At 36.7% G+C, this 20,665-nt stretch overlaps 1 protein-coding gene across 2 annotated transcripts in view; it reads right to left on the bottom strand.

Annotated features, from left to right (window-relative positions):
* Positions 1-20,665, bottom strand: part of HS3ST5 (heparan sulfate-glucosamine 3-sulfotransferase 5) — a 197,224-nt gene that overhangs the window by 141,095 nt on the left and 35,464 nt on the right. The window contains exon 2 of one of the 2 annotated variants that reach the window (XM_071741123.1): positions 15,225-15,380. The exons of the other annotated variant lie outside the window; for it this stretch is intronic. The gene's annotated coding sequence lies outside the window, so the exon portion shown is untranslated. The remainder of the gene's footprint in view (positions 1-15,224; positions 15,381-20,665) is intronic. 2 annotated transcript variants of the gene reach the window in all.

The raw sequence follows: 20,665 nt of genomic DNA, 5'->3' as shown, positions 1-20,665 counted from the left end.
ATTTTCTGCTCTGCTGCAATATTTCATTCCTGAGATAATAAAAATTCAATTACTTAGAGAAAAACACAATGTACAGTTTGATTTTAATGTACTCTGCACTCAGAATGCTCTCATATCTTTACATACTAGACAAACGTTTCAGACACTGTCATATCACCAGGCTTTTATGACCTTTAAATTTTATTACATCTGTATTTGGTTGACATTCTCACAGTCCTCTGAACTCTGAGATAATCACAACGATGAATTTTATCAGAAGATCCAAACTCATATGATTAGCCACCAGGTCATTGATTATATATATATAAAAAAAAATTAAAAAAAATCTATTTCTAGTCTTAGCATTGATGGCCTAAAATGCTAAAATGTATGCACATTCTAAACCTGACAGATGCCATATAGTAATCATAAACTATGATGAGAAATTCCAGAAAAAGTTGTAAGGTTTTGGTGGGTTTAATGTGCTTTATGGTTAAAATGGAATACAAATGAAATCTACAAATATTTTTTCAATCCTTTTTTAATGTTCAAAATTATCTTCTCTTTTGCTTTAATTCCATTTTTCTATTCAGATGTTAGCTTAGCTTAACTTGTGTTAAAAGAGATACATTTCTTAGCAGTATTCATTACTGAATTCTCTTAGTGGAGGACTAGATTTCCAGTTTACCCTTTTTTGTTACAAAATTCCAGTAGGTAACTGTGAATCACACTTCCCTTTAACCTTCCCTCTCTTCTCTTTCATACATGTGTACAATGCCAACATATTGATGTAAGATAAATCCTAGTCTAGTTAGCTATTGCTATTACATTTACAGATTCAAACTAATTGACATTCAAAAGGCAGTCTAGAATGATGCATTAAACACTGTGTGGATCAGCTTTTAAAAGTGTTCACTGTACCAAAACCAACAACTGGTGTACACCGTACTAGGGACATAAAATAACAAATACTTTGTTATTTCTCTTTTTGTAGGTTCAGAATAATTAGTACTTGATCAGACTCTAGAAGGGAAGATACAGAGATTTCTTCTAAATACAATTAAAAATACGTCATTCAAGGAACAGAGTATAGTTTTAAATGTGCTTTCAGACTGCACTTTTACCTTTAACTTTGTTTAAAGCTGGACCTGAATTAAGAACCTAATCAGATAAGGTAACGAAATAAATAAAAGATGCTTTAACCAGCCTGATACACAGTCAGTCCCTAGAAAACCTGCTTGCCTAAGAAAATACATATATTGGATATTGATTCAATATTTAAAGTTCATATTGTCACATGATAGGTATTTTATAGTGTAACACACTAGATTTTAAACAATGTATTAGTGCGCTTTGTTTGCACAGGTCAAGTAGGAATCCACTTTTATTAGAAAGCAATCACAATGACTACAGTTTGATTCTGTGCTTCTTTCAAGAGTCCGATAAAAACAACTAGGAAGAAGGAATCTGTTGTAATTTTTCAACAATGAAAGTAACATTTCTTTTCAAATATATCATGAAAGGCAGTTTGAAGAAACAAAACTGGTATACACTTGCACTGCAGGACATATTCTGGAAACTTAGGGGTAGTCGTTATAAATGAAAACTTAAATTGAAGCATTTTTAGTATGAATGATCTTGCATTGATTAATATTTTGGGACATTTAAAGGTAACTAAGTCAATTGAACAAATAATTGGTTTGTGAATAGGTTATCTTAATGGTAAAATTCAAATATTAAGCTTAGTCAAAATAATATGGGAAACCTAAGCAGCACTGGACTTTGCTTCTGAAAGTTATAAGCTAACAGGGAGATGATAAATGAGCTATTTTTCACTAGAGAAGCAATTTTTTCTTTCAAGTATAAAGCCTACTAGCAATAATACCATAAGAATGTGTATCTAGATTTGAAATAGATTTTTTTCTTCTTTTTACAAAATACAACATTGCCAGAGAAATATACAATGTAAGTACAGATTCCTTTTTCTGTCAATTCAGCAAAAAAGCCTACATCCCCAATATTTCAGCAACTTAGATATTTTTTTTAAATCTTACTGTATGAATAATCAGTCTTATGAAGGCAGTAATCCTATAGGATAAGCTAACTGCAATACCAATCTAATTTTAGCAAAAACTTCAAAGGAGAGAAACAGTAACTCAGTGACTAGGGCTAGCTATTGCTTTCCATATGTACAATCAGCTTTTCTGAGGCAAATCAGACTTAAGGACAAATAGAAAATATCAGCCACAATGACCCAAACCTTTAGCTGTTGAGATTGCCAGCAACATGAAGCCAAATAATAATAAAAAAATCAAAAAAAAATTAATTAATCATTCATATAAGATTATATCTGATATGAATTTATGTGTTTTCTGGTACAAGCATGAGTTATATTTTGACGAAAATGAATCTAAACACTAGGACAAATATTAGGCTTTCATATATATTTAGGAATATAGGAATTAAAACTTCAGAAGAAAAGTGGTAAAAAAAAAATCCAATGTTTACAATAAAAAACTGGAATTGAGAGGAAAGGAGGATTTCAAGTGTTGGTCTCTGCAATATTGTTTTTATTTCATTATTCCAAGCCAAACTGTTCTATGATTCCTAGTACAAAAAAAAAAGTATAAAAGCACCAGCATCAGAGTCCAGGTCTACCCTCTTAGGCACGCTTACAATAAGGTACACTAATTATAATCTGAGTATTTCTTCTTGGTGCTTCCCTGGTGCCTTCTGTTGTTTCCTTCCCAGCTGAATGGGTCTAATATGATGGGGGAGGACACCCACCTACTGAGACTCTCAGTGGAGAGTTGGGGCATGTGGACTCATCTCAGGGAGAGAGTCTCTTGTTACCTTCAAGGAAAGAAACAAGGCAAGGTTTTCTTAGTATTTTGCTTCTGTGTACCCCTTATGTTTCCTCTTTTACTGTGTTTTTTTTTTTTTTGCGTTTTTTTTTCTCTTTCTTCTTTAGCAATGTGCTTCTGTTAGGTTCAAGGAAAATTAAGTTCATTCTATTGACGAAAATAATGGCCTTTCTCTAGTCCTTTTTTCCAGAGTTTGTACTTACCAACTGTGCTGAGTTTACTTGAAGTCAATGGGTCTAGTCATCCAAATGAGAACGAAGCATGACTGAACTGTACTGCAACCTCAGCAGTCACAGCTTTACACATCTTTGGGTTTTGCTTGTGAAAGGCCCTACAGATATGCTTTATTTAGTACAAGGAATGAATTGTATATCTTGCTGTTGCTTATGATATAACAGGCTTCAAGACCCCTCGGATGGGGCAGCTGCACAGAGAGACAGCACAGCTTCCTATTCCTGCTCCCACTGTGGCCCTGATTAGGCTGCTGCTGCTTCTGTGATAGTTTGCTGAATCAGTGCAGCTCATTAGTAAGGGAAGAAGAGGGAGAGCATTTCTCCCAGATTACTGAGCTGAATAAACTATATGACTGGAGGTGCACCAAGGGAGGGAGCAAAAGTGAAAAAACGGGGAAAGGGCGCTCCCCCAGTTCAGGATGGGGCAAGAAGACACTAGAGCAGACAGATAATTTGGGAACTACATCTTTCACGATATCCATGTGGATACATTGTTTCAGGTCCCTCATAATTCTGCCACCTTTCATCCATCATGTTACAACATCCTGACTACCTATTTGAAATTTAACTTTTGATCAGGAATACACTGGCAACAGTGAAGCAAGTAAGGGGCTAATCTTGTAATGAGAGACCTACAGAGTGGTTTAACAGTAACCATACTCTGTAATACCTCAAATATTATTCACCTTCTCATTCCAGTTCCCCCTTGGAGATCTCTCTCTTCTGAGTTACGCTGATTCAGCGCTTCACACGGCTGTGCTCTAAAGTGGACCTGAGAAATAAAGTGCCCCCCCAACCTCCTCCCATCCCCCCAGCAGAAAAAAAAAAAGAAAAAAAAGAAAAAGAAATCAAGAAAGCAAAAAAGCAAGCAAGCAAGCAAGAAAAAGTCTTTCTTTTAAATGAAAATGTCTGAAAAAGTCTGATTTATAGACAGGAGAGCAAACTGCTGAATTGGCATAAATGATCATCAGAGCTCAAAATGAGGAAAGAATGAGTTGCCAGTCCTGTGGAGGGGTAGACACATTTTACATGTGATACACTCCTGACAGGAGCATAAAAAAACTACAGGCTTGATGCAGGCATTAGTTTAAACTTCTAAACAGAGTAGACAGGCGGCAGATTAGGCTGCTTAAGGGTGCTGTAAAGCCATCTTTGTTTAGATGTCAGATTAGAAGTGAGCCTGTCAGGATGTGCATAGCTTATCTGAACTTAGGAGTTAGGGTGCTTACAGCCCTGTTTTTTACCAGTTGGTTCTGCAATATTGTGCATATTTGGTTATTTCTATACTTCTAATATATCTGCTTTTTTTTTTAAAGTTTATTTATTCAGTTTTGTCTGAAGTAGCAAAAATGTGTTATGATGTGGTGCCTTTTTATTGGTCCTGTATATCCATGAAGGTTTCTTTTACCGAAGGGATTATAAAGCCATAAACCAATACCTATGTCATCTTGAAGCAAAATGGCTTAAACTTGAAAATCTACATTTATTTGTACTTAGCTAATGTCAGTGTCAGTAGCGGTAAATTATAAAAAATTATAGTAATTAAGCACACAGTTTGGCATACACTGTTGAATTCCCAGCTTTATAGAGCTGACCACACAGAAATGTAAATGAAATAGTGGGTGTTTATTTCCAGTGGCTTGAAGCTGAATTTCAGGCTCCAAGGGGAGACAGGCAGTTCTTGAAAAGTCAAGTTACTTTGGAAAGTCCCAGATATATCTGAAATACTCAAAATAGAGTAGGACAGAGTTAGACATTTTGGTATTTTACCTAGACAGGTTTGAACTAATTTGGAATGAGGTCTCTATTTCACCACTACCATATAAGGGTTTATAAAGCACAGGATAGTGCTTTGTTTAAAAGGATACACCAAATTTCCCATTCATTTGCTTTTCTAGAGACTGAATCTTTATATAATCTAATTATTAATATTTTTTCAAACAGGAATTATTTTGTAAGTGAAACAGATCTGGTCACTTGAAGCTCATTTGAATTCTTAAGACAGGCTCTGGAGTGCTAGATATTTGCAAGTCACATATGAATGCCAAATCAGTTGGTTATAAACTGGGCTCCTTGCATGTAAATAATGGATGCAATTTCATACTCTTTTAGATACTACAAAAATTAGCACAAAAGGCAGCTGGACATTATTGATAGATTAGGTGATGAGAAAATAAGCACTTTCCAAATTTTAGGGCTATGAAAGGTTCCTTGTGCCACATTTTTTACATTGTTTAAATCTTACCTAGAAATGTAGAATTCCATTTGCAGTATCATATGCTTGTTTACTGAAAAATTTTATATGAAGCTAGAAACTGAAGGAATGAAAGCCAAAAGGAAACATTCATAAATCCCAAAAGCCTGAATAATACTTAAGAAAGAAAAGGAATGAATAATATTATAAGTGGGGCAGGAACATTGCCCCTTCTTTCTCCCATGCGGACTGCATTTCAAAAAGCAACAGCACATTATAAATTTGTGCCAAAGCTACTAAGCCATTCAAAAGAGTCCATGGAGAGATGATTGATTCTTTTTATGTCTTCTGCATTCTCATTAACTCTCCAGCTATTAATCAGGTGATAGTCTGAACTTCACTTCAATCAGAGGAAATGTAAAGTTGTCCAACACTTTCTGCCATAAAATCTCAGTTTCTGTTGGTTGCAACCTCCTCAAATTTGAATAATAGGGGCTTAAAGCATTCATCCTAAGTATCTAGCTCAGACTGCAACATTTTTATGTCTTTCAGACATTTCAGAGAAAGAAACTTGGGAAACAGCAATGCTAAAACCCCCAGCCAAACAAATGTCCCTGACCATTGGAGAGAAAGTTCATTTTACAGAATTCAGAGTCCCTAGAGTACTCTGGGAGGAAGACACCCAAATCATGTACAGATACGACCTTTTTGCCAAAAATTTGTCATTTACTTTTCTTACATCCAAACATATTTTTTTTTTCTCAGGGAAAAAATGTCAGTATTTTTATATTTAATAGATTGCACTGCTGTAGCTGAAATTTTTCTTGAAGATCTTATTCTCGGTAGGCATGTACCATCTTTGGGCTGCTGTGTGACCCACCCCAAATGCCAAACTGAATTTTTGGTAGGAAATCTGGAATGTGTCAGTTCTGCTGCATCTGATGCTATAACTACTTGAATGGTGCAACATATTATCGTTACATTTTATTCCTGTTTTCATTTTTAATAGGAGCCTTCTCCAATTTAGTGACAGCCTTGCTATACAAATGACGCTTGAACATATAGAGAAAAAGACCAAAAGAGAAAAGACAGAAACAGACTGCTGTTTAATGTTGCAAAAGACCTAGTTCTTCAATATCTCAGACTGGGCTTCCAGAATCAGTGTACATTTCTAATTTTAATTTTAATTTCCATATTTATCACTTGTCAACTGTAAAAGGTAACTAATACTTCTCACAGGGCACTGTGAAGAAACATCATCAATGTCTGTAAATCATTCAGGTGGAGGAGGGAAAAAACATAAAGAAAACCACACCATGATATTATGAATAAGCATGGTTAGTACATAGTTAATAGTAGGTAAAGACATACTAAGCCATGAAGACAAAGAACTACACTATGCAGCTGCACAGAGATGTTCTTCTGTGCACTGGAAGAGTGCATGCAACACAGGCTGTGACTGTGTGATCCCTGTGTCCTAAAACCACCCAGAGGAACAGAACTGAGATGTCATAAACACTCCAATTCTGGAATTTCCTGAAATATCACTCCTCTCTGTAGGGTGTTTCGTGTGCGTTGAGTTGTGTGCATGTGTTTCTGTACAATACGACTGTATGTGTAAAAGTCTGAGCTGATGTCTATGTACAAGTGCAGCGACTGAGATATACAAATTTCTAGTCTCCTCTTAAAACAATAATGACACGACAGATGACATGTCAGAAAAGTATCTCAAAAGAAACTGCTACCATGTCCTGATTAAGTCCCTCTCCTCTACTCAAAGCAAAACATTTCCAATATTCTGTGGTACTCGTGGACTTTATTATTCATCATCTTTACTCTAAAATCCAGTATTTTCAATAGAGAGTGAAACCACCGGGCAACACAGAGCTTAATTTTGAAGTTATTTCAGGATATTGTAACAGGAATGGGGATTCATTGTGTGCAATGGCCGCACTACAAAGCGGTACTGTTAAAATCTTATCTGGAAATTAAATGATTCGCTGTTCCTAAAAAAGCCACAGGATTTTTTGACTGGTATGAATGAGGAATTAAGTAGTCACCAAATCAAGATGATTTAGTCAGGGGAGACTGTCTTGTGACTTTAAAAAGAAGCTCCAGTGAGGTTCCCTTACCAAGTCTATACTGCATGGAAGCAGCAACACCACTAGCGTAATGAGAGGTCTCCATAAGGGGAAAACACAGGCTGGGCTTGCTGAGGCTCAAAGCATGAGGACACCCTTGAACTCATCTACAAGTTAATTTCTGTCCTTCATACAGCTGAGTAGTGGTACCCATGAGGAAGCACTATCTTCTTTAGCCTCTTAACAATTTGAGATGTTCCCCTGTGCCTTCCTCAAATTCATTGAGCAACATGAACTTTACAGTAAAGTAGGTAGATTTACAACTGCCTGCAGCTTCAGGAACAATTCAACATTGGGTAATTTATTCAAATATTTTGCAGCTCCAAATAGTTTGATCTCTCTATAAAGCACAAAAAAGAGTTTCTTTTCAATTAAGCATACCATAAAAATGACTGTAATATGCACAAAGGATTTGCCAGAAATCTAGTTATCTGATCCCTGATCTCTGTGCAATATCTTCAGTTTTACAGTTCACAAAAAGCTATCCTTGTTTTGAACAGGTTTTTTTATTACATTTTCACACATCCGCTTTCAGTCACAACTAGGAGTCATAGGCTAAAAAGGACTCCAAACACTGATCGTATAGATGTCAGTATGTTCAGATAAAATTAGCTTTTTCCCAGTTATAGTAGACTGCCAAAATTCTTTCTATTAGTGGCATCTTGGCTTTTTACAATAATAATATCACAGTGCCCTGTAATTATAGGGCATTTATGTCTCAACATTGCCATTACTATAAAATTGAATTGTACAGCCAAAAACATGCTAATCATTTGGTTGAACAAAAACAGCTGAGGGAAATGGATATCATTAAGATCTCTGGACTGTTAAGAATATTCCTAAAGGATTAAGGACTATGTTTTACCTTTAACTGTGCTCACATAAATTATGCTGCTATGGAATTTGAATTAAAAATGACACAATTTAATTCTTACATATGTTTTAAGTAGCCTGTATTTTCTCTCCTTGAACTGTGGGATTATGGACATATGAGACATATATGAGACTTCTGCATTGGTTTATGCAAAGTATGTCTGACTCACTTTGCCATCACTGCTTCCTCATGTGTCATTGATTTCAGGCAATTTAATGCCAGAAAGAACATTTGATCATCCAGTTTGACCTCCTGAATATCACAGCTCATTAAATGCCACACATTTGCCAGTTTAAAACCTAATATTTTGACTGGACTGCTGGACTGATTTTTTTTTTTTTTTAACCTGCAGGTGATTAACCTCTTGTGGGCGAGGCAAGATGCTAGGGTGTCACCATGACTCTAAGCCTTAGCAGTTACTCAGAGATGAAAAAGTATTGCATGCTCAGTTAATCCTAGTATGCTGCTCATACCACACAGTGCAATGCAGTGCAGTGCAGTGCAGTGCAGTGCAGTGCAGTATAGCATAACATAGCATAGCATAGCATAGCATAGCATAGCATAGCATAGCATAGCATAGCATAGCATAGCATAGCATACTGACACTGCAACTGGCTGTCCTGGGAAGTGGTTGAATGAGCATCCCTGGAGATATTTAAAAGAAGTATTTCTGTGGTGCTTAGGGACATGGTGTAGTGGTGGACTTGACACAGTTAAATGGTTGGATTCAGTGATCACAAGGGTCTTTTCCAACCAGGATGATTCTATGATTCTATATATGTGGTGCAAGGGACCTGCAGTGAATTATCCAGTCTACCAGTTCAAGGCTGACTAAAAGTAAAAGCATATTATTTAGTGCATATTATTAAGTGCATTATCCAAATATTTCTCAAACACTGATGGGCTAGGAAGCCTGTTCCAGTGTTTGACCACCCTCTCAATAAAGAAGTGATGCCTATGTGTCTGGACCTTCCCTGGCGCAGCTTTGAGACATTTCCGTGTCCTGTCAGCAGATACCAGGGAGAAGAGCTAAGCACCTCTTTCTCCAGTTTTCCTCCTCAGAAAGATGGAGAGATGAAGCTGCCTCTCAGCCTCCTTTTCCGCAAGCTAGATAATTCATACCTATATATGTCAATATATCTATGTATAAATTGTCTTGCAGAGAATATCAACAGAAATTTGTAATTCTCAGGATACAGCACATGAGGAGAACCTCAGGCAAAGGGGGACATAGCTCTGGTATCATCAAAATAAAATTTTTATTTATTCCAGTAAAGAATGCCTAACAAATAGTCTATATGACATTGGAATTTAAGCATCAGGACAAGAGCAGAACACTTACATGGCAATCTACAAAAGAATTCAGCCAAAACTTCCAAAGAAAAATATTTGGAGACTAAATATTGGTCTAAGCTGAGATTTTTTAAATACAATTTTACACAACCTCTGTAGTTACTAAATTTTATAGTGAGTGATATATTTTTATAAGCCCTGATAAGACCACTTACACACTAAAAAGTTTTCTAAGGTCAGGGCTATTATAGGAGTATTTTGTGCTGGGATATGACAAGCAAAATGCTTCTCTTGAGACGGCAACTTAAATCAGCAAGCCTGTACTACAGCCACTATACTTTACTCCAGCACACCTCTCGTCTTCCTATGAAAAATAAGATATCCTGAGAGCGTGGCTGCACTTAACAGGTTTGGTGATAACAGCTACACTGATAGAACTACACCAGCCACTCTCTTGCAGCACAGAAATAGATCACTCTGACAAAATGGCTTTCTTTGCAGGTACAACTTAAGCCAGGTCCTTGAGCAAAATAACATACACTATCAAAATAATTTTTTCTGGTTCTTGATCTAGCACTTCTGCCTTCATTACTGTTTCACTTACGGATGTTATATCTAGAGTGACCAGAAATGTCTCATCTTTGAATGCACAATACTGCTGGGAATAGCTTAATACTCTGAGCTGCACTACCTTTTTATATGTTAAGTGATTTTTACTCCTGTGTGTCAACCAGAGTGTGCACTGTTAGGCTTTTGGCTAATGCAGCTATGCCAGTGAAACCTGTAATGCAAATTTGGCCTTAGACTGGTGTGACTTATTGCCTTTCCATATGGAATGGAACTAATATGTGCCCACTTACACTGGGTGACTCTTTAAATCATAGATTGCACCAATACAGCTTTTAGTGTGTACTAATGCTCTAATCTTAATGTCCCACCTGCAGGGCAGAATTGCACTGATTTAACTTAAATTGGATTTCAGTCTGGAATAAAGCTCTAACATGGAAATGTAGTCCTGGGAATCAGCTTCTCTGATGTTCTTACACATAATCTTACTCTGCAGCATCCTCTGTACATGTCAAGAAGCTTCCCCTCCTTACGAAGGAAAGCTCGTATCAAATACCTCACATTTATCATGAGGAAATGGAGCATGCATGATGCAGAGTTATCATGGAGCTGCTGATGCCTTGTAACAAATTGTCACCTGTTCATTTGCTAATATGTCAAAGCTGATAGCTACGCTGGGATAGACACTTTCATGGACATTAAAAAAAAAAAAAAAAAAAGAGTATGTCTAAATGCTTCACCCAAGTAGGGTAAATCAATCTATCCCAAGTTTTATGCTGCCATATGAATATAATTTAGCTAGCAGTCAATATAATTTAATTCTAGATCTGCAGTCAATATAATTTAATTCTAGATCTGCAGTCAATATAATTTAATTCTAGATCTGTGTCTCCATGTTACACTGAATCTGATTCTGGAGCTGTGCTAGTGACATATCCTTTAACCTTCAAGAAAAAGATTACATGAATTTTTGACATTTTTTTACATCTTCATCCTGAAAACTTTCAAGTCTCTAGAGTCACAAAGAAGCCTCTCAAAGAGGTAAGCATCCACACTGCCCTAAATGAAGGTTAATATGAGAAATAAATTTATTTATGTATGTATTTATTTTATTTGCATGAAGTTGCTGTGGAGTTGTTTGGTTTATGCCTTGACCTCTGTGTCCGTGTTCATATGTCCACAGCTTTATATCACTGCCAGGATGATTTCATTCATGAGTCAGGTCCCAGCTGACCCCCAAAATATACTGTTAAAATGAAAGCAGCATCCACAGACAGATATTCACCTATTTAGCAAGGTCATTTTAGTTCATCTTTTTGGTTTATATCTATGTAACATTCCTGTGTGGCCAAGACTAGAGAAGGAAATGCAGGTGGTGGAAAGAATTTTTTTCCTTTTTTATTGCTGTGTGCTCTTTTTGAAGAGATAAGTGGGAAGAAGGAATTTGCATTTTTATTTAAAGCAACAAAAGTGAATTTGCATTTTACCAAGAACTGCAGTTTTTTTCTCAATGCCTAATAAAATATTGATATTAAAATAAACAATGAAGGCACTGAACATACAAAAATTTTAATTAGTGCTGCTAAATGATGAATTCAATTTTCTTTTCATATTTAGAACTCTTTCAGATGGTGCCCACTGCTCATTTTGGATTCAGGAAAATTTAGTTTTTTAACTACTACATCTAAAACAGCAACATAGCTTAACAACTGGAAATGAAAAATAAATAAATTAGCTCTCTGCTCTCACAAGCTAGAGCTTTAAAGGTCACATCTGAGCTGCAAAGAGTGACTAGAAAGAATATAAGCATGGAAAAGGAGGCGCAATGAGAGGATAAACAATAGGCAAGGCTAGGAGGAGACCCCAGGAAGGGTCTGGGAAAGACTTGGGAGATTTGATGAAAGGTTCTGGATGACAGAGGAGAAGAAGACAGTATCTTCTTGTTATCTTTCTCTTCTTCTGAAGTGAAGGATTGTTGGCTGGGTTTTGTTTGTTTGTTTGTTTGTTTGCTTTTTCTTGGAATCCCACTATTTACCTCATAATGGCAAAGGGAATATTCTGCTCCTTCAGTTTTTGTAGACTGACTTCTGCTGCTTCACCACAATTCCTTGGCTTGCGCTAAAACAGGAATCTCATGTTTTCTTCCTAATATGAAATAAGCCCAGCCATGCTTTACTTCCAAAAGCAAATAGCAGCATACAGTCAACTTAGCCAAGCAAAGTGCCTTGTTGCCTTGGTTTTAAGTGAATTTCTTTATTTTGCACTACTGATTCCTCAATTCCACAACAGTAAGAGCAAAGAGACAGCTCACCTCAAAAAAAAAAAAAAAAACAAAAAAAACAAAAAAAACCCAAAACAAAACAAAAAAATCAAATCCCCCCACCCCCCAAAAAAACCAAAAAACAAAAAAACAACTGACAACAGTCAGGGAATGAATTCATTCACAGGTAACAGGGAGCCCAAAACAGAAGTAGAGCAGGTTTAAATAACATTGTGCAGCACCTTCTGCTGGGATTCCAAAAACCACTTGCAACTCAGAGATGGAAGCATTTCACTTTAAACTAATAAGCACCATTACACCATTATAAAAAAAAGGCATTTACATCAATAAATAAATGACTAAAGCAAGTATTCTAGAAGCAGTCATATTATATATATTTAATGTCCCCTTGGACCTTCATTCATATAATTCACCTACAGTACATAAGCAAGAACAAAGACAACTTCAGCATTCATGTTAATGCTAATCCTCTTCAGAAAACTATTCAAGATTATAACATATTTAATATTGCAAAAGTCCACAAGCCCCAGCAATTATTCTTTGCCGAAACTGGTGAAAACTAGATATTGCTTCTAAATGGCTTATGCTTGGGATTTCACAAAAAATTAGACTTTTATCAATGTCAGAAGCTGGGTATGCAGAAGACATCAGAGTTACTATTCAGGTATTGTTTTTCCCATTGCTGTCAAAAATGTGGATGCTTGACACATGTTTGGGACAAACTATTTTTTGGTAGACTTTTGGTTTGTATAGATATGTGTCATTGTTTGTGGTCAACTTTTCCTGTCTGTACCCTGTGTTCTTAAAGAGACTACTTGTCAACATGTTTAAGAGAAATGAAATAACACGAAGAGTGTATCTCTTTTCTGTGGAAAGTACTGCTTGCCTTGTAATGATATGCTCATTCAAAAAATCTATTAACCACCAAGTCTACTGTTTGTGAGGACATTATAAATGTAATAATTTCCCCTGTAAAACTAATACATAATCCCCCTAACAAGCATTCACTTCTTTGTCTCTCCATCACTGCCAGATAATGACAGAAATATCTCTGAAAATTTACAGATAAAACTTTTGCTTTCCCTGTAACTATATGCTCACATAAAAGCAACACCTGGCAATCTTAACTCGATTATATTTTGATAATGAACAGGCTACCAAGTTGGACAGGCAAACATGAAATGACCATTAAATGACAGCTTCAAAAATATCTCTAAAAGCTGAGGAATAAAAAGATTAAATATAAGGAAGTAAAGTAAAAGATGAGAAGAGTACCGATGACAAAAGAAAACCCAACAAAACAGTAACAGAAGAGGAAGTTAGGGAAAAAAGCTCTTTTTTAATCTCTGTAACAATTATCTTCAAATATAAGGCATACATATGTTCAGTGACCATATTCTGTGTGAGACATCTTCAGTTTATGCCTTTCCAGTGCTTCTTTTTATTTTGACTTTTCTTTTCTCTGTTTTTTTGTATTGCCTTTTCGGTGTACCCTGTAATTCTTGTAACTTGTTTAAGCCCTTTATCTCTGCATGCAAGGTGAACTATTATCACATGGGCCCCCTGAATCCTCCCACTCGGTATTTACCAAACTCTGAGAACACTCTGATATCATCTGATACTACACTCTGAGATATTATCTGAATATCTTTGCCAAACAGGGCATTATGGAGAGTCAAGAAAGTTGTACTGAGCTCTGAACTCCAGCAATATGCTAAGAGTGCAGGGTAACGATGCTTTTGTATTCAAATTTACCGTAGACATAGTCTAAGTCCAAATAGATTAAGGCCAAATAAAGAAGATTCATGAACAGGTTTTATAAATTTGAGAAGTAATTTAAAAAGTTGTTCATAAACTGGCTTGTAGTCAATTAGAAAATAGAAACACAAAGAGATCCTTGGGGTTGTTTTTTTTTTCTTTCTTCTGTTTCTGAATTGTTATTGTGGCATAAAGTTATTTCTATTCCATATCATCTTAATATAAAGCTAAAGTGATTTCCCTGGATGGAAGTAGGCCTAGCAGAAGATGGTACCTCAACTGCAAGCAAGACTATTAGGAACTAAGGGCAGATCTCAGGGCACATGGTATCATTCATATAATCCTTAATGTAAACTGAGTATCAGGAAAATAAGAGTATGAATTCTACTTCCAGAGCTTTATGTACGTATGAATTTATTTTTAAGAAGCAATGAGTACGTGGTTCCTGACCTCTCCTTGTGTCTTTAGATGCTAGAACAACCTCAGAATTGAAGGAAACTAGCAAACATCAGTGGAATTTGCTAAGACATTTGTTCAGAAAATCACTTCCCACAGTCTTTTCCTTGAAAATCTCACAAGCAGGTTGGCTGGGAAGAATTTTTTCCCTTGAGCAGTTTAAAAGTGCGTGCCTTGAGCATTTAACAGTGCAAGTCAGGCATGACTAGGTAGATCCCTTGGATACTAAAGAGAAAAAAATTACTTATAAAAATTAACTTATAATTAGTTAGTTTTCTTTAACATATAGGACCTCATCCAGGATAGTACTCCACAAATCAATTCCTTTTTTAAAAGCTGATCAACCATCTCTTACAATCGCTAGCAGTACGTTGGAAAAGAAGGAGGAACATTCACTTCTCCAGCCAGGGAGAGGGCCACAGCAGATGTGCTGTGGTCAGGAAATGTTGCTGACCTGGCAAAGTGATGGAGCTTTGAGTTTCAGCTGATGAAGCAGAGCAATATTTCCTTCCATACAGTTTTCCAATTCCCCTCACAAAGAGACTGTAATAAAACCTCGTAGAATAAAGCCAACATTAACTCACGCTGCAATGAAATAGCACTTCTCCCTTCCTTTTCCAAAGTCTGATCTTGTGAGATGCTGTATCCCAGTAACTCCTCTGAGAATTCAAGGGAATGGTGGTTCCTGAAGGACACTAAAAAAGCTCGTGCTTGGCTAGTCAATGCTCTATGTAGTCCAGCTGTAAGAGAAAGAATAAAGCTTTTGCCACTGTGAGGAACACACTTGGAGGTTTACAGATTAATATGTGCTATATGGATTATATTATTATTTCTTCTGCAAAGAGACACATGTCTAAGTTGCATTAGAGCCAGGAAAATGCACAGACTAAAAAAAAAATGTAATTCCATCCTCCAAATACAAGTCATCAGTACTTTCTTTTCCTTTCAAACTGTGTAAACACTTGAATATCATCCATGTAAAGGCTCAGAAATGGACAGAAAGGATAGGACAGCATAGTCTGCACTTGGAAGTGACTTCTTGTTACAGCTCCGTTGCTAGAGAACTGAGGAAAACACAACTTCTGTCAGTAGGCAATAATGAACATGGCTACAAAATATATCTCTGAAACATCACTATGCTTGAAGGACAGACTGAAACTTACATCAGTAAGTAGTTAGTTCTTGCAATATGGGCTGCCCCTCTGCCCCATACCCACCTGTGAAACACACATGCAGTAAAGAAAGGGATCCTGGTGAAGTGTTATTTTTAAGACTGAATAATATATTTCTAAGCATTGCAACTGACATCTCTGGAAATTTACCAGAGATTAATCTGGGCTCTTTATCAGTTTGTAAATAACCACTAATTTATGAGGACACTCATGACTGATTGAAAGTCTGACCTTTTCTTTCTGATCCTCTGAAATACCCACTAACATTAATAGGAATTTTGGGTATGCAACAATGCAGGATTGGGTCAATAATACTGAAGAATAACTGAAATATTAAAAGGTTATTCCATATATGTAGCATCCTTGAATGCAAAATCTGGTAACTACTTGCAAAGCATTTTGATTGTAGCCAATTTACTACTTGTATCCAATGATTTATTTTGTGCCCTAATGGGCTAAAAGGTCAGTAGCCTAAATTTATCTCAGCATTTTTCAACAGGTTATGGCTTCTATAGAGTATTCATTCATCAGCTACCTTCGGATGCTAATGTTCAATCTAATTTCCAAATTCTTCAAGTTAATGGGAATTCCTGTAGATCTGAACTTTGCCTTTTTTTCCCCTGCTGTTTTAATCTGCACATAAAATCCCCTTGCAAGCAAGATGTTATCCTCTCACTTTTTTTGCCTTGTTTTGAGCTGCTAGTAAACAGCTTTTAATTTGGAGAGACTATCTCTGAGTTTACTGTGCCTGACTGGTTTCAGTTCAATTGTTTCTCAAGCCAACAGAGCATTTCAATTTCTTGTGAAGGTCACCGCAGGCTGCCAAGACCTTGCAACACACCAGCTTTTCATTCATGCTGCAATGTTGCACTACCATTAAGATAAATAGAAGCAGGCACGTATCTATGACTTTTTCAATCAACAATGACCAAATTTATTATAATGCAAAATAAATTAGTACATCAGTGAATGGGCAGCCTCAATAGCCTATCCTCTTCGACTCCAGCCCTTTCTTCAAGGCACCAGAAATTAATCTTTTCATTACAGTGGTCTGACTGCATGCTGATAATTATTCTTATAAATTACACCATCGTGTCATCTGCTTGTGGAAGTGGCTTTTCCAACTGAGGCACAACTAGTTGCAATAAGGCGGTGATGGAGGAAGCTGCATGGATCCAAACTGTCCCATAAAACAAACACAGTGACCATCTGTTGGAGGAGGGCAGACATTCACTGTTTTAAGGACCTGGACATGGTCCAGTATTGTTCATTCTGCCACCAAAATGAAATGACCATTCTAATCAACAATATGCATTTTAAAACTGGGTCATCATGTGTCTCCAATGCCTGTGTTGTTTGGAATAATTACATTCAGGGCTGGCTCACACTGCTCAATGGAAAACTACTCAAGTCTGTTTTCAAGCTGAACTATTTTCAAGTTTGTGCACACCCAAGTTTTCAAAGTTTCTTTAATCTCAGAAATTGCTTAAGATTTTGTAAAGACTCAAATTCAAAATGTGCGAATAGAAAGTCTGCTAAAATAGACTTAATTTCTTGACTGCTCTCTGGACGTTTCACTGAAGTAGTAAAATACAGTGGCCAATAATGACCATAAGAAGGAAGAATCTGTAAGAATCCACAAAACAAATTTTTTAAGAAGAAACAACCAAAAAACAAAAAAACCCCCCCAAAACCCCACAGCACCAAACATTTTTTCTAAAAGACAAAACAAGGAAGGAGTTTATTTCCTTGGTTTCCCATCTTTTTAGTTGAATGTTGCATATAAAGTTGGATTATTCTGTGAATTTGGAGACTTTTGTGGAATTATGGTAGTGGGAAACCCGTTATGTAGATGGGAGAATAATACAATGTAGGCTCAACACTGAAAGTTTCCTCACAAAAGCCTGCCAAAAGGCTTAAAATGGGCCTATCAACACCTTTGCAATTTTACAAGTACTACCTTGGGAAGTGTTGCAAATTAAGTAGGCCTAGGTCTGTGGTTGTCTTGTCATCCTGATAAATACTTACTACAGCCCAAATCAATTAAGTTAATTTTATTCATGGTTTCACTCAAAACTAAGTGCAAATCTCAAGCAGTGAATAACTAGCACACTGCATGCAGTCCAAATTGGAAAAGCTTGGCTGATAATTACTGATACAAGGTAAAGAAGGGTGGTTTGTTTCACACAATACATTCTTGTATTCATTCCTCATATAAAACTCCAGCTAATTAAATGTTAAATAAATATTAGAATAACTAAATATTGTTTGCATTTGAATTTCAGGCACAGAAACCTGGAGCAAGCTCCTATATCTGAACACTGGTACTAATGTATTTATAAAGTAAATATTTAAGAAAAAAAAATTAGCCTTTTATGGGGTTCTGATCTATCAAAGCAACCACATTACAGATGCATTACTTGCTGTAAAGAGCTAATTAAATAATTCACCAGTGGTACTGCTCTGGTCCTTACCCAACAACTAAGTCACTTTCTTAACTCACTGAAGTTCTGAAATGTAAAAGAAGGCCAAGTTGTATAGAATCACTTTGGGTCAAATCATTCTCACAGCACGAAGGAAATTTGCTGAAGTACATCTAACCCAAAAGAACAACTCCACATCATCATTTAAGCTTTTTTTTCAGAGAGGCTTCATTTTTTGGTTAAACATCCTGTGGGAATGGTTACTCTTTTCTCTCACCCTTACAATGGATTGAGCTAAGGCTGATGTCCTTGAACTTATAGAAAAGTGCAATGATTTCTGATCCTCCAGGAGGGAAGCTTCTTGGCCATCAGCATTGAAATCCTATTTTAAAGATGAAAGTTACACAAAGAAGGATTTTGAAGTCATGCTGCCTCAGGCACAGAGATCTGTATAGCTGAGTTGCAGGAATGTGTGAGAAGAAATTATCTGAACAGCACTGTTTTACCCAACCTACATGTCTAGGATGCACACAGTGGATGTGCAGCTTAAGTACCTGTAGATTTTTTGACTCACTGTTGGGCCTACTCTGTATCTTACAATTATTTGTACAGAGGCATTGACTGAAAAATATGTCATTATAGTATTTTACAAGTTCTTTTCCTCTTAGTTCAGGTAACTTGAATTTCTGTCCAAATATTAAGTAAATCCAGAACAGGGAGCAAACATTATTTTTTTCCAACAACTTCACTGTTGCATGAGAAGAGATGAAAGGAGGGGAATAGAGAGACACTGATGTCACTAGGTGTTTTATTTCTATGTGTGGAATAGCTGGAAGGGCCAATCATTTGGTGATACATTCATATCTTCTCAGAATAGAAATGAGTCAGTTGTAAGTATCTCACAGTGGACACCTTATTGTCAATGTAGGCATTTGATTGCCATCAAATGGAAGAGCAATTACTGTAGCTGGAACAAACTCAGGACCAATACAGTTCTAAATCCAGCTTAGTCAGTGTCTGATCTGTGCTGCCAAGGTATTTCAGCCCCACTTCTGTAATCTCTCAAAAAACATCAGTATGAATGTGTATCTGATTCACTGGGATTCCTAGGTAAGTGATTGCCTAAGAGGGTGACTCAGACTAGAAATTTAACTCAGAGGAGCTGCTGGAAGGTTGCTCTCCTTCTTCCACTGACTGTAGACCAGCTTGGTGGTGGTTGAAGTTAGCCTTTTGTTAATATGTCCCAAAATGACTGGCTGCATGTGGGACTGGCTTTTCTTTGGATGACACAAACGTATTTGGATGTGCCATGTTTCCTAAGTGCTAACCCAAGGAAACAAAACTAGTCCATAGCTCATCTCTGAAGCATACTGGGAGGAAAAGTTACCTGATGGGTCCTGTAGAGCCATCCAAATGTACTGTCTCTTTTGTAGTTTTTTAACTTTGGCTGAATATTCTGCTCCCACTGCTGAGCCAACAGCACAATTCACACAACGTCTTCCTAATCCACTGACAATAAAATCATCTTAGTTCAGACTAGCAGTTTAAGCTGTTTAAATAGCCTGTTATTACACTCTGCCCTAGAAGCTGGTGAGGGACTTTTACACGCACACACACACGCACACAGACACACACACACACAAACCATTCAGCAGGGCAGTGACAAACCTGGGGCAAACCTGGAGCACTGAAAAGTTTTCACCGGGAAGAACCTCACTGACATTACAGTTCCATCTGGTTTAAAGGTTCCAGCACTGAATAGATCACAGAAAAAGAAAGGTTTTAAAAAAATTATTGTTCCTATTGTTATGGAAAAATCCCAAGATCCTATCTGAACTTTTCTCTCATACTATCTTTTGTTCACCATATCCTAGCTCAGCAAGAAGAAAGAAAAACCAGAAAGCTCTCTCCTCTAGTGATTTGTTCCCATTAGAATTCAGTCTCCTGGCTAATTAAAGAGCCCCAGGTGCCAGATAGAACCTTGTTTGCAATAACTTATCTTGTTTTGTTTGGTTCCTCAGCTCTTCTAGCCAACAGCAGCACAGCAGATACTTCTTTCCATTACTGTTCTACAGTATAACAAAATCAGAGGTAATTAAACCTTCCAGTTGAATCAGTGTAAGCAGCATGGCAGTGTCTAGTTCTTGCCATTTTCATTGCCTAAAGAAGCCCTTAATATGTTCAGGTACTTGTTTCTCTCTCTTTGGACCCTGGTTCATAACAGTAGTCACATAGATTATACTGTTTGGCCTAAATAACACAGGATTTGATGCCTATCAGTAACTGATGGCTATCGGTTAGGTTATCAGTAACCTAACATGATAAGAGTAATAAATTGATTTCTCCTGATGTGCTGCGGCCAATTAAAGAGTTAACAGAAAACAGAAGGAAAAGAATGGGGGCAGCATGTTATGAGGAAACTCAGATTAA

Source organism: Heliangelus exortis, chromosome 3, assembly GCF_036169615.1.
Source record: "Heliangelus exortis chromosome 3, bHelExo1.hap1, whole genome shotgun sequence".
In the NCBI taxonomy this organism is placed as follows: domain Eukaryota; kingdom Metazoa; phylum Chordata; class Aves; order Apodiformes; family Trochilidae; genus Heliangelus; species Heliangelus exortis.
The sequence above is the reverse complement of the archived record's forward strand: the minus strand, read 5'-3'. Positions and strand labels throughout refer to the sequence as shown.